The following is a 13,542-nucleotide window of genomic DNA, read 5'->3' on the forward strand; positions in this document are numbered from 1 at the left end:
AATTTATCATTTATAGACTATATGTTTACCCAAAAATATACGTTTAGAAAACAAATTAATCTAAGACCTATCCTAAACATAGCATATGATTCCAGCATAAAACAACGCCACAAAACCCAACTACTCTCCCTTTAACCTCCCTAGCGAGGGTAGAGTTAGACACAATATCGGTTTTTAGTGTGGGGGGGGATCCAGTTCGTTAAAATGAGGCACTCTTGAGACAGAAATAAAATTGGCTCGATCTAGAAGGATTGTTTGAGAACAAAAGCGTATCAAAGTATGCCGTATCAAAATAGATTGTTGAGTCACCCACTTTAATTTTTATTGATGGAAGTTTAGTTTTTAACTTTCCAATGTTGTGCAGAAGTTTTTACTCCATTAGAGAATTGGTTTCAAAAACGCATAGAAAATCTAATTGTGTGGTAGAATTATTTTTTTTAATCTATCGGGCAAATAAATTATCAAAACAAAGAATAACATTAAAAATGTGGATACCAAGATACAACAAACGTAACTTTTCTTTTAAAAAAAATTATAACAAAGCCCTGTAACAAGAGTGAACACGTTCCTAAAATATTATTTGATTGGAAACCAATGCTGGCAGTTATTCTTGATTTCCGGGAATTCGCAATAAAGTCTCACCTTCGTTCAGACTTGAGAAACAATATGAAAGAAGGATTGCACAATCTCCTACCACACCTCTCCTGAATCGGCACTGCTGGAATCCAATGGCGAGGATAAGTTCAAAATGGTTGAAAATGATGCCGAGATAAGCGGAGAGCACATACAGCACCTGATATTCCCAAATCGTCACTGATTTTCGTACTGACCAGGCTCAATGATATTTAACTTTGGTGATCTAACAGGAACTGGTGTGTCAAGGTTATGCTGTTTATAAAATCTGTGATAAGAATAATATAATTGATTTTCACTTTTTATTATTTAATATAGTACATTCGCTATACTACATGGCTTGTTTTTTTTATCCCGGACAACGCTTGATGAGCCTGCTAGTATTCTAAATGAAGTGTTATTAGAGATATTATAGTCTTGAATTGTATTTGTATTGTATTGATTAGAACTGTATCAGCTTCCTCATACTTAACAGCGTTGTTGTTGTTTATATATGTAAAACACGTTCAGGTTGATAAAAAAAGAGAAACAGAGCTTTCTATTGACATAATAGATTGGTTTGTCTTTCTTCAGGATAATCAATACCTTAAAGACTCCACAGGGAACATATTTGCATTGCAACTATTTTTCGTTACTCTTGTCGATTGTACTGACAATACAGTGAGTGAGACTAATGACTTCTGGCAACGTATGATTCCATGACACGCTCCCTCCTCTCCCGTACTCCCACACACACACACTCAGCCTTCCACCGACCCATTGGTTGCAGAGAAGAATCTAAAGTGCCAATAATTCATTTCAGGATGATAGATATTGGTAATCCAATTATTGAGATACAATCTCTGCTTCTTGCTTCCATTTCTACAGACAGAACCAGCCAGTAGTTCTCGGGACGGGGACACACACACACACACACACACACACACACACACACTTATTTATTTTACAATAGTATTACAATGATAGCTCTGAAGTGAAAGACCATTCTTGCTGTTGTAAAGAATAACTTTGGCAATTTAAACCAGAGAATTTTTCTTTTCGTATTTAAAGAAATCTAAAATCAATAATAGATGCTGAGTGCTACAAGTTAATCAATGTATGTGTGTGTGTGCATGTGTGTATATACATACATACGTGCACACACACACATATATATATATATATATAATGCTAGCACCGTGTGTGTTTGTATGTGTGTGCTGGGATGGAGAGGGCTCCCGTAAGCCGTGGTGAAGGCAACCTTTCTAGGAGAAGCAAATCTCTGATTTAAAAAACCATAAAGCGAAAGACCAGTACCCGCATTAAGCTGGTGTGCACTTTAACTTGTTGCTGGCTATCTTGCTCTTGCTTGTTGCTGGATCTCAACATTTTGAACCGAGAGAGAGAGAGACTTAGCTGTCGTACAAAGCTAAGACTCTGTAACATCATCTTTGAATAGATACTCCCTCAGGCATTTGTCTATAAAAATGGTCCTGTGGCAATGGAAGTCATTTTTGGGCTCATTTGTCTGAGGGAATGGCACTCGTCTGACAAGACGTTGCAATCATCATCATATATATAATGAAATTTTGAAATTTCGAATTACAGATTGTATAATATTGTAAACCTAATTAATTTTGAATTAAATTATGTAAATAAAAAATTTACAACAAATTTATTGTTTGATAAGGAATACAAAAAAAATCATGTTTTTTTAATCCATGGATTTTCAATGAATGGCTCATCTCATTGGAAGAAATGTTTTTAGCAAAATAGATGTCAATTGATTCCGATACAGTTACTGATTCAGATTCTTTTAAAATCTCTTAATATGTAGACATAGAGTTTTTTTTTCCTTTAATCATTTTCTTTTCAGATTATCGTAAAAAACTCGTAATATTTGCATGTATTTTTGCAAATGTAAAACATACACTTTTGAGAGTTGATTTATGGATCAAATTTTGCTGGTAATTTGTAATCAATAAATTTTTATCATTTTTATCTTTAGTGTCAGCGATGAAAAAATACATTTTAAACCAAATAATAAACAACTAATCGATTTTGGCATTAAAAAAATAGGCAAAAAATAATCTAATGGTGTTTAAATCGCACAAACGATATAACCAATTGACAGGTCCATTTTATGAAATCATTTGTTCATCAAATGTTTCAAAATGATTTTCAAAATAAATTTGCTTAATTTGCAAACGCTATTTGGGTGTCAGTCTCTTTATGATGAATTGCCAAACCAAGCTAAACTCAAAATAACAGATAGTTGCCAAATCTGAAATTAAAAAAAATAGTTTTCAATTTTAAGTTCACCATCCCTAAAAAAAGAAAAACACCCGGTCTCTCTCTATCTTTCTTATATATATGTATGTATGAGCGTTAACAAGTGGATTCTTTTAATGTTTAATTTCAGTTGCATACAACTGAAATTAAACATTTAGGACTAAAATGAAAAATGATAGTTGTGATATCAGTCTATAAATGATACGATGTGATATCATCCAATATTTGATATTAAGTAGCAGACAAGACTGCATTAACTTGAGAGACAAACTCGAATTAAATGAAGTGGAAGCAATAATAATCGCTATTATTTGTGTGTCGAAGATTATATGGATGATTTCTATCTGGAATCATCAATCATATATTAATGATTTAATGGTGGCCATTCAGCTCGCTGGCACAGGCATAATAACGTATCATTTCAAACATTTTAACAGATGTCAATTTAGAGATTACACAAGACAAAAAACAGATTTTAAGCCGTTTTCTTTGCTGAAGCGTAAAAATAAAATCTGACGGTTTTTACGAGGAATTCCAAATCAAACATCGTGTAATGTTAGGGTCTAGTGCAGAAAAATGCTGACCCGTTTCTCCAAAGTATTTTGTAAACTCCGTAGTATTTAGACTTTTCATAATGGAACTGCTCTGTCTATTCGCTAAATCAGAACTTTCAGCATCCGAGGTTCTGCCATTCACACATTTGAACTGTTGTATCCTGAACAGGAGGATCCTCTATTAAGCTATCATAGCAAATTTTGTCAAAGCATCGATTTGCCAATGTTTATCGCAGGAGCCTACTGCTACCCAGGTTAATAAAATTCGTAACTTGGAAAAGAATATATATATATATATATATATATATATATATATATATATATGGTGATTGTCACTTCTTGACAGAATAAGACCATCTTTCCCTTGCTTTATTGTTGATTATTCATTCATTTTCATGTATTTTTGAAATATTATTTTTTAAATTGTATGTATATATATATATATATATATATATACACACACACACATACATATATACATGTGGAGATGTGATCAAGATGCATCAATTTCTATCTACTGTGGGAAACTGTCGCTATGAGACAATTGAGATGAAAGAGGCTGTGACGAGGGTCATTGGCAGGCTCACATAAGAGGACTGTCATGGGGCCTTCCAAAAGTTGATGGAACGGTACAACAAGTGCGTTGCAGCCGGAGGAGATTATTTCAAAAAGAGGATTAGATTTTCATGTGTGTACTATTAGCAAAAGTGCCCATACGAAAAAAAAAGTCCAAACTTATTTAAGGCACCTCATAGATAGAAGTTTATTAAGGTTGGCCTTTTTTTTTAATCCGTTTCTGGCATCGTATGTAATGCACCATGGGGTGTAACATAAGATGTTGATGCACTTCCATTGCGATCAATGGAGAGTGGTGAGAGAAACAGTCGTACATCTGCTATGAAAGAAGGCACAAACACATCTCTGATTTGTGACAGAATGAGCTCATAGATAGAAAACACACTTCTAAAGAAAGGCATATTGTGTGTGAGTGAATACGGTTTGATGAACATGAATTTCTATTGCACGGGCCAATCCCATACAACAGTAGAAACGATTTAAATAAGATCTATTTAGGCAGCCATCTTTTGTTTTCAGCAACAAAGCTGATCTTGTTTGGAAATGTCGAAAATGATGAGAATAACAAAAACCTAAGGAAGTTAATAGCTATCTATCTATTTATTTAGATATTACTAAAACTCTGTGGAACTAGTTATCTTGTTTGCTTGTTTGTTACTAAATGAAGTCATGAATGATGTAAATAAAGTTACCATTTATACTTAATGACATCATCTATTTTCAATTATATATATATGTGTGTGTGTGTGTTTATATATATATATATATATATATATATAGCAAGGTAAGGTAGGTATAGGCAGCAAGTCATTATTCAAGCATGTCTACTTGAACACGACGGAGTTCTTTTTTCGATTTTGTTGGATAACTTTTCAATTTGCCAAGCGGTCTTTTTCATTTCGGCTGGCAAGTTGTATATTATGGCGCCCAGTAGTTATTCGGTCATATTCTCCTCGAGTGCTTTCTATCAATATATCCGATCGTCGTCAGGAGTGGTTGTTGTTGTTGTCATTTTCATTCTTTATTGAGGCTTGGTGTATTTGTAGTTAGTTCTATTTTTTTGTTTATTTTTTATATTGCGACCGGTCTCATCCATTAGTTTTTGAATGCAAGTGAAATCATTACAGTGGTGAAGTAGTGTCAACAAATGGATGAAATGCATCAGAAACTTTGAAGAAGTTGAACGAATTGCGCTACGAAGCTCTGCCTCATCCGCCATACTCTCCAGACCTCTCACAGGCTACCACTTTTTTAAGCATCTCGGCAACTTTCTGCGTCTGGATTTGAATCAATCTTTCTCTCTCTCTCTCTCTCTCTCTCTCTCTCTCTCTCTCTCTCTCTCTCTCTCTCTTATATATATATATGTATATATATATATTTATTTATATATCTATATATATAGAGAGAGAGATGAGAAAGATACAGTAGAACCCCAGGATACGGTGACACTAGGATACTTTTTTTTCAGGTTACGATGTGTGATACGATGTCTTTCCGGCACTTGGTTATAGTATTTGCCCCGACTTAAAGGGGTTCTACTGTGTGTGTGTGTATGTATATATATATATATATAGAGAGAGAGAGAGAGAGAGAGAGAGAGAACTAAGAAGAATTCGAGAAATTCTTTAAAAGGAGACTTATCGCTATAATAAAATGCTCAACATTAGAAATGGAGCTTATATGCATAAGGAAAAAAAAACGACAATATGAAGATATATACCAATACATATAAATTTAATCATTCATTCAATAGATAGGAGGTGCTAGGTAACATATTTGAAATATGACGTCTAGTGATGAGTGAATTAGGTACAAAATAATGGGGTATCTAAGGTTGAGGATAGACAGTATAAATGGGAAGGAAAGCTGGAGATCTAAAATGATTAACATGGTATAAGACGAAATAGGAATTATTACATAAATCTCATCTTCTGATGAGAAGCATTAGGCTTCGAAATACCTAGATATAAAGAGCATATGATTCTCATACCTCTATTGAATGAACGATTAAATTTATATGCATTAGTATATTATATCTTTATAAGGGTGACATTTATACTAAGCAAATATAATGTTCTCTGCAAATTCCTGATGTGTTGCGTTTGGTCAGAGTTCATATTATACATCCATCTAATCATAAATCGGCCATTGCAATTGGACAATCTCCCTATTCCATAATCTGTGCTGGTAGCCATGGTACCACTTATACCTCACCCCCCCCCATCCCGATGTAGATTAGTAGACATGTAAAAAATGATGATAGTATTGACATATAGATTTTATATTTGCTTACAAACTACAGCAGTTGTTTTTGTTAGTATAGTTTTTTGTTTGTTTTTGTTAGTATAGTTTTTTTTGGTTTTTGTTTTGTTTTTTATTCATCAGGTTTCCATATAAATTTTGGATTTAAACAAAGTTTTTATTTGTTATTTTTGAATATTTTTTAATTTCTTTTATTTTTTCGGCTTCTGTTTTTAGGTTCTGACTTTTCATCCAAATAATCAACCACAACGAAAGTTTACTGGAACAAACAAGTCTGAGTGGACTTCTACGATTCTCTATATGCCGAAATATTACTATTTGGTAAGTACAATCTTTTTCTTTTTGTTCAGAATGAACACGAAAGAGAGAAAGCAAACATGTAAAAAATGTTGAAAGGAACAATGATTGCCCAAAGAAATGCACAAAGATGACGCTACCTACTAGTGATGCGACAATTCTAATATTTTTTCCGATTCCGATACAATTATCGATTCCATACTAAATTCCCGATTCTAATACAATTACTGACTGATTCTTTATATATAAATCTGTAAATATTTAACTGTAGAGTTATTTTTTCCCGATTACCATAAAAACACATGTTAACCGTGTATATATTTTCACAAACAAAAAAAACACATTTGTGGGGGATGATCCATAGTTTTTAGTTTTAATGGTCGTTAAAAATCAATAAATATTTATTTGATCATTAATATCAGCAGTGGAAGACTTTTTTTTTTTTTTTTAAACAAAATCAAATAAAAAAGGACACAATTAAAAGAATCGTTTTGGGCATCGGAACATAGGCACAAATTTTTCCGATTCCAATACTCTGAAAATTTCCGATTCTGATTTCAATTAATCGTCCCTACTTTGCACCGAATCAGCATGTTGTCTCGTGTTACAATGAAGCAGACTTTAGAGTTGATACAACTTAGAGTATAACATATGCAAATAAAAATTATATATATATATTATGATTAATTTGATTTTTACTTGAGGTTTAAAAATTAAAATTTAAAAACTTTATTTGCATATATTATATTTAATTATTTACAATTATTTTTATTATATTTATTTTCCATTTATTGATTAAAGTAAATAAATGGAAAATAGATAAAATAAAATAAAAAATAGAAAAAATAGAAAATATGAGAATAAAATAGAAAAAAAAAATTATTTTTTAAAATAAAGTAAATAAATAGAAAATAAAGTAATTATTTTATTTTTATTTACTTTTTTATTTATTTACTTTATTATTTACTTTTTTATTTATTTACTTTATTATTTACTTTTTTATTTACTTTTTTATTTATTTACTTTATTTATTTACTTTTTTATTTCCTTTTTATTTCAATAAAGCAACACAAGCCCAGCATTAGCTGTGTACATCTTTTTGGAATTTTTGACACCTTTAACATAAAACTGCAAATAAAATATACAAAACACGTAATTTCTTTTTTTAAAGTGGGTTATTGAATTTCTTTATGGAATATACTTCCAAAATAAACTATTAAAGTTTAAAAAAAAAAAAAAAAGATAATATCTTTTATTTAAAAAAAAAGTGTTTACAAAGTGCATGCACGCGCTCATGCAGCCATTTTTTTTTCTACGTAATGAAATTAATTGAATTTTACGAGTTAGATTTTTAAAGTGAAAAAAAATTATCAAAATATTTCTATTGGTTCAATTTTTAAGATATTTTCAGGTTTAATGTGAAATTTTATGCTCTTTCCAATAAACCGAATATAATGTTCTAGACAAAGGTTTTTTTTTACCCTCCCCCACCCCATTTTAAAATGTCTATTAAAAAGAAAATAATTCATTTTCTCACCTAAGGTTTATATATCACAAATTGAAGATAAAAAAAATCAATAAATAAAATAATCTAATTTAAAACAAAAACAAAGAATATTTATGTACAAATTTACCTTTGAAGTCAAAAATTTAAAGTCTTTAAAATAAAAAAAACACGTTGATTTTTTTTTTTTTAAGTGGAATTACATATTTTGAAAATATTGTCCCGTAAAAATTGGACACCTACATCAATTTTTTCAATTTCATTCAATGTTGTTTTTTTAGATTTTTGAAAAAAAAAATTCATTGCATAATGAAGAAATAAAATATTTTACATCAAAAACTCATGTTATTCTTTAAGAGAATTAAAAAAAAAAACGGAAAAATTGTCGGCTAGTTTGTGTTTAAACAGCAACTTACTTATTCAACTGATGAATGAAATGTGATCATTTTTCAAATACGGTGACCCATATTCACTAACTTTGTTGTTGACAGCAACCACATGTCAGGAATTCAAAGGGAAGACAAGACACACATCAGAAATTCAAAGGGGAGACAACCAAAAGTAATTTAACTTTTTTCACGCACCATTATGGCAGTTTTGGGTTTCCGTATTTTTCAACCGCAAGAAAAGTAAACAACTCCGTTCTAAACATCGAACATCACAATTTAAAATTGCGGCCTCTTTGAATCCTCGCTTAAAAATTATTTTATTCAAAAAGTACCTGGAATATAAAATATGAATATGGACAATTTTTTAAAAATGAAGAATGGAAGCACCCATTATTATTTTTTATAGGTAAGTGATTTTTTGGAATTTAATATATTTTTATATTCGGAGTAAGTTAAAATTCGTTGAATTTCTTGAAATATTCTTTAAAGAAAACCGATTTAAAAAAATATTGCAATTTCTATTAAACTTTTTATTTTAAAATTTGATCTTTGCTCCTTTTATTAAAAAAAATAGGGTTTAAATTACATTTTTCAAGTAGTTATAAGCTTCGAAAGATACTGAGTCTAATTATTCAAATTTTTATCACTAATTTTTAATGGCGACATCTGTGCTAGCCAAACACTCGATGTAAGTCAGTTAAGCTGTGTATGCGTGTATGTATGACATGGTTATGTAGTGCAGAAAAAGGATTGTCTGTCGTTCACTGTCTGCTCGTGATAATCCCCAGCGATTTTCTTCTTGGTTAGATCTACTCTCACTCAGCTTCTACTCCAATCTCTCTGATCTCTCCTAGGATACCAACAAGCCGCTAACTGTCCCAAATTGACAACTGTCCCCAACTGTCTTAAATTCAAGACTGTTTGGAAATTGTCTCTAACTTATATAGCGTTATCATTGGTCTGTAATGTTTAATTTTCAGATAGCATTTTCGTTGATCTGTCATGCTAAAGTTTGAAATGGTATTTTCGTTAGTCTGTTATGCTAAAGTTTGAAATAGCATTTTCGTTGGTCTGTCATGCTAAAGTTTGGAAAAGCATTTCCGTGGGTCTGTTATACTTACGTTTAAAATAGCATTTTTGTTGGTCCGTCACAATTTATTTTGAAATTTGCAGGTTATATGGACACATCTTACGAATATTTGCTTTTATTATTTAAAATTGTTTAATTTAAAAAAAATACTTTTTAATGACGTGACTGTTCTAATTTGCAAATTTATTTTGTTTTATAAACTTTTGTACTTTCTATCGCTTTTAAGAATTGTTCGTGATACACATGTACACCTTAGTACACCTTAGTACTCTTTAGTACGCTTTAGTACTCTTTAGTACGCTTTAGTACTCCTTAGTATGCTTTAGTAATCTTTAGTACTCCTTAGTACTCCTTAGTACTATTTAGTACTCCTTAGTACTCCTAGGTACTCCTTAGTACTCCTTAGTACTCTTTAGTACTCCTTAGTACTCTTTAGTACTCCTTAGTACTCCTTAGTACGCTTTAGTAATCTTTAGTACAATTTCGTCAACATTTTCTTTCCAATTTAGAAAATATAAAAGTACACAATCTGTAGAAAAGATAAGTTCGGCCTTAATTTTCCAAATTCTTGGAACTTGGATGATCTGATTATGCGTGTCGAGGAAATCGTTTGAAAATATTTACAACAATAGACGACATTACATGTTGGACGCAGCAATGGATTCGATGAATAGATTATAGAGAACGATTATCTAAGCAGTCATGGTTGCCTGATCCTTAAACAAGAGGTCATGACAAGATATTGATTTTTGACGATGTTGATGGGGGTCGAGATTTAGATATATTTTCCTTTTATTTATGAGCCATTCTGCGTCTTTGGGCATTTTTTTTTTTTTTCCGATGAATCTGCATTTCGGATTCAAATTTGGCCGTTGTCTAATGCGTATCATTATATAAATTAGATTTACCTATCGTAACGATGGATATCCGATATGTTGCACATCTACCATATAAAGTTGTCTTGTTGGGTTTTCAAAGTTAGACTGAAACAACATTTAAGCTGACAAATAATTTTTTTTTTTTTTCTGGTTAATCAATTTTCATTTATTATTGTTATACTGTGTTATTAGTAATATAATAATGTACTTAAGTCAATTTATCTTCAAAGTGACTTTTAAGCTAAATAGTCGACTATAGTCCAGGACGACACGAAAGCTCCCTTTAGTTGCTGCACCAAAGTGAATGGGAGGGTGCTACTCTATTCCCAGAATTACCTCCCCTTATACTACTGAGTTGCTATTTTTAAGTCTTTACTATGACTTGATTAACGATACTTGGTCTCTTGACCTATTATCAAACATTCTTACTATTATTCCAAATGAGCCGGTGTGGGACAATGGTAAGAGTATTTAATAATGGGCCAGGAGATCGGAGCTGAATCCCTGGTCGAGTACTTAGTCCAGCCCAGACGACTGTTAATATGAAACATTTTTAAATAATCGCCTAAAAATAAAATCCAGAAAGAGATATAATGCCTTTAAAATCAAAGGGTATAGTAGGAGTTGATCTTCCATTTAAAGTAAATCTGGGATTTTTCAATTTAAAATTCCTGCAATCTTTTATAATTTCTTATATTAATTTGCACACGTTATAATCTTTTGGTTGCTTGCCTTATTTGACAAGCTTGTGCAGTCTTTGTACATGGATTTCTGTGGTCCATCGTATCGTAGGTTTAGGGAGATGATGGTGGTCTAGTAGTTAACGACATGAACTGACGACCTAAGTGTCCCAAGTTCGAATCAGGTTTGTTCCACAAAAATCAATTTCACTTAAGAAACTGGCAACCTTCATGTGGTCCCTCCCGTAATCCTTAATGAATTTCAAAAGAGAATTCTGGATGGAAAAAAACAATGTTAACAATAGAATCTTCAGATTCATACAATGATGATGACTTAGATTTAAATTTATATTCTACTACAGTAGAATCCCGAGATACGGTGGCCCTAGGATACTTTTCAGGTTATGGTGTGGAATGCAATGTTTTTTCGTCCCTGGTTACAATATTTGCCCTGCCTTATGGTGTTATTCATAATGTTATTTGATTATATACTGTACTGTATTTTATTACTAATGTTTAATGCCGTATCCCGGGGTTCTACTGTATTCTTACATATAATTTTCGTCATGGGTGTGTTATTTATGGTATCATTATATATTATATTAAGAAGATAAAGAAATAAATATAGGTGCACATGTGTTTACATGTACATCTATTATATAAATGGTGTGTGTGTGTGTGTGTGTGTGTGTGTGTGTGTTTACAGCTAAAAATATAAAAACTACAAATAAAAATAAAAAAAAACATCCACAAAGTTGGTATTTCCGTGATTGGCGATTTTTTTTTTTAGATGGAAATCGCTTCAGACATGGCATGAGGCCACTTGATGTCAGGATCTTTAAAAAAAATACTGTTACAAAGTAAAAAAAAAAATAAAACAGCCAATGATAAATGCGGTAACAAATACAACTTTTTCATTAGATACGCATCTCTGTTCATTAGCCAATGAAAAAGACCGATGTACGTCGTGAAGTGTATCTTAAAAAGAAAATATAAAGAAGGTTATACTATGTAATCGACAAAATATATTAAATTTAAAAATTCTGTTTGTAAATTGCACAGATTCATGATTAACGTAAATGACTGGTTAGTCAGTATCAAATATCGATTTAGCAAATCCATTTAAGTCCAACATGGCAACTTTGACAATCTAACTTGTTATATATTGTATGTTTCTTTCTCTGTTTCGTCTATCTTTATCTCTCTTTTACTTCCTCCTTTTCTTTTCTATGTCTCTTACTTTATCTATGTCTAACACATCTCATATCTGAATCTATCAGACCTTTCTCTCCCGCCTTCCACCATGCATATCTCATCAGCTTCTTGGTCAATTCTTCTGACCACACCCACCATGAGTTCAATTGAGATCCAGATGTGGCAAACGAAAAAAACTCATCAATAACTTTTTTTTCAAATAAATAACCTTTCATGTGTAGGAGGAGAGCAGGGAAGAATAACACAGGAGTCTGTCCAGTATCTAATCGAACGAAGCCTAGTTTGCGTTTGCACAAACTGATGCAACATTTAGACACAGGGACTCTCAGAGCGAGGGTGGATGTGATAGGTGGAGTCAAGCGAAAGATGATGCCGAAGGGAGGCGAGAAATGAAAGTAAAACAAAACACAAACTGACACTCCTAAGACACGCCCATTTAGTGTGCATGTTTCGTGACAAAAAAAATCAACATCAAACTTATGTGACAGACCAATTGAAAGACAGACCAATGGACAGATTCAGATCTTACAGAAACAGCACAACTGCTTTGTCTCTCCTATCGTTGATATAGATTTGAACTTAAACTTGATAAACCAATAAAAGTATATTTTAAACTTAAGCTTGACAGATTGACGAAAACATACTTCAAACTTAATTGTGATGGACTGACGAAAACGTTTCAAATTTAAATGTGGCAGACCAACGAAAATGTTGTTTCAAACTTAAGAGTGACGGGTCAATAAAAATATATAGCTCGAACTTAAGCAAGACAGACCGACGAAAAGGTTATTTTAATGGTAGATAATATGATAGATGGAAATACCAACAGACATAGCCTCTAATAGAGAAGCAAAGATGCACCCAATAAAAAAAATTACCTTTTGAGAAATTGACAAACGAACCATAAAATAGGAAGAGAGGAAAGAAAATCACCTGTTCTTCATTTTTTTTGCATTTTTTATTTTCATTAAAAATTTTATGTTTTTTCTATTTTAATTTGCGGTTTGTACTTTCATTCGTGTTTCTTTTGGTGATGCGTTAAATTGAAGGATGTCTAACTTGACAGCTTCGGTTTCCTTTACATTCATGTCGTGTTCTTTCTCCATACTTAGCTTTCTTTGCATATTATTCTTATCATTATCAACTTACCGCTGTTTGTTCGGTGTCGTTTGCTTATCTAGGTCGGCTTCATA

At 31.8% G+C, this 13,542-nt stretch overlaps 1 protein-coding gene across 3 annotated transcripts in view; it reads left to right on the plus strand.

Moving 5' to 3' along the window:
* Nucleotides 1-13,542, plus strand: part of LOC145277493 (uncharacterized) — a 656,318-nt gene that overhangs the window by 218,231 nt on the left and 424,545 nt on the right. For all 3 annotated transcript variants that reach the window (XM_080128883.1, XM_080128881.1, XM_080128880.1), the window contains exon 2: nucleotides 6,513-6,617. The gene's annotated coding sequence lies outside the window, so the exon portion shown is untranslated. The remainder of the gene's footprint in view (nucleotides 1-6,512; nucleotides 6,618-13,542) is intronic.

The sequence above is a fragment of the Euprymna scolopes genome, chromosome 6 (assembly GCF_053919585.1).
Source record: "Euprymna scolopes isolate OS-2025 chromosome 6, ASM5391958v1, whole genome shotgun sequence".
In the NCBI taxonomy this organism is placed as follows: Eukaryota; Metazoa; Mollusca; class Cephalopoda; order Sepiida; family Sepiolidae; genus Euprymna; species Euprymna scolopes.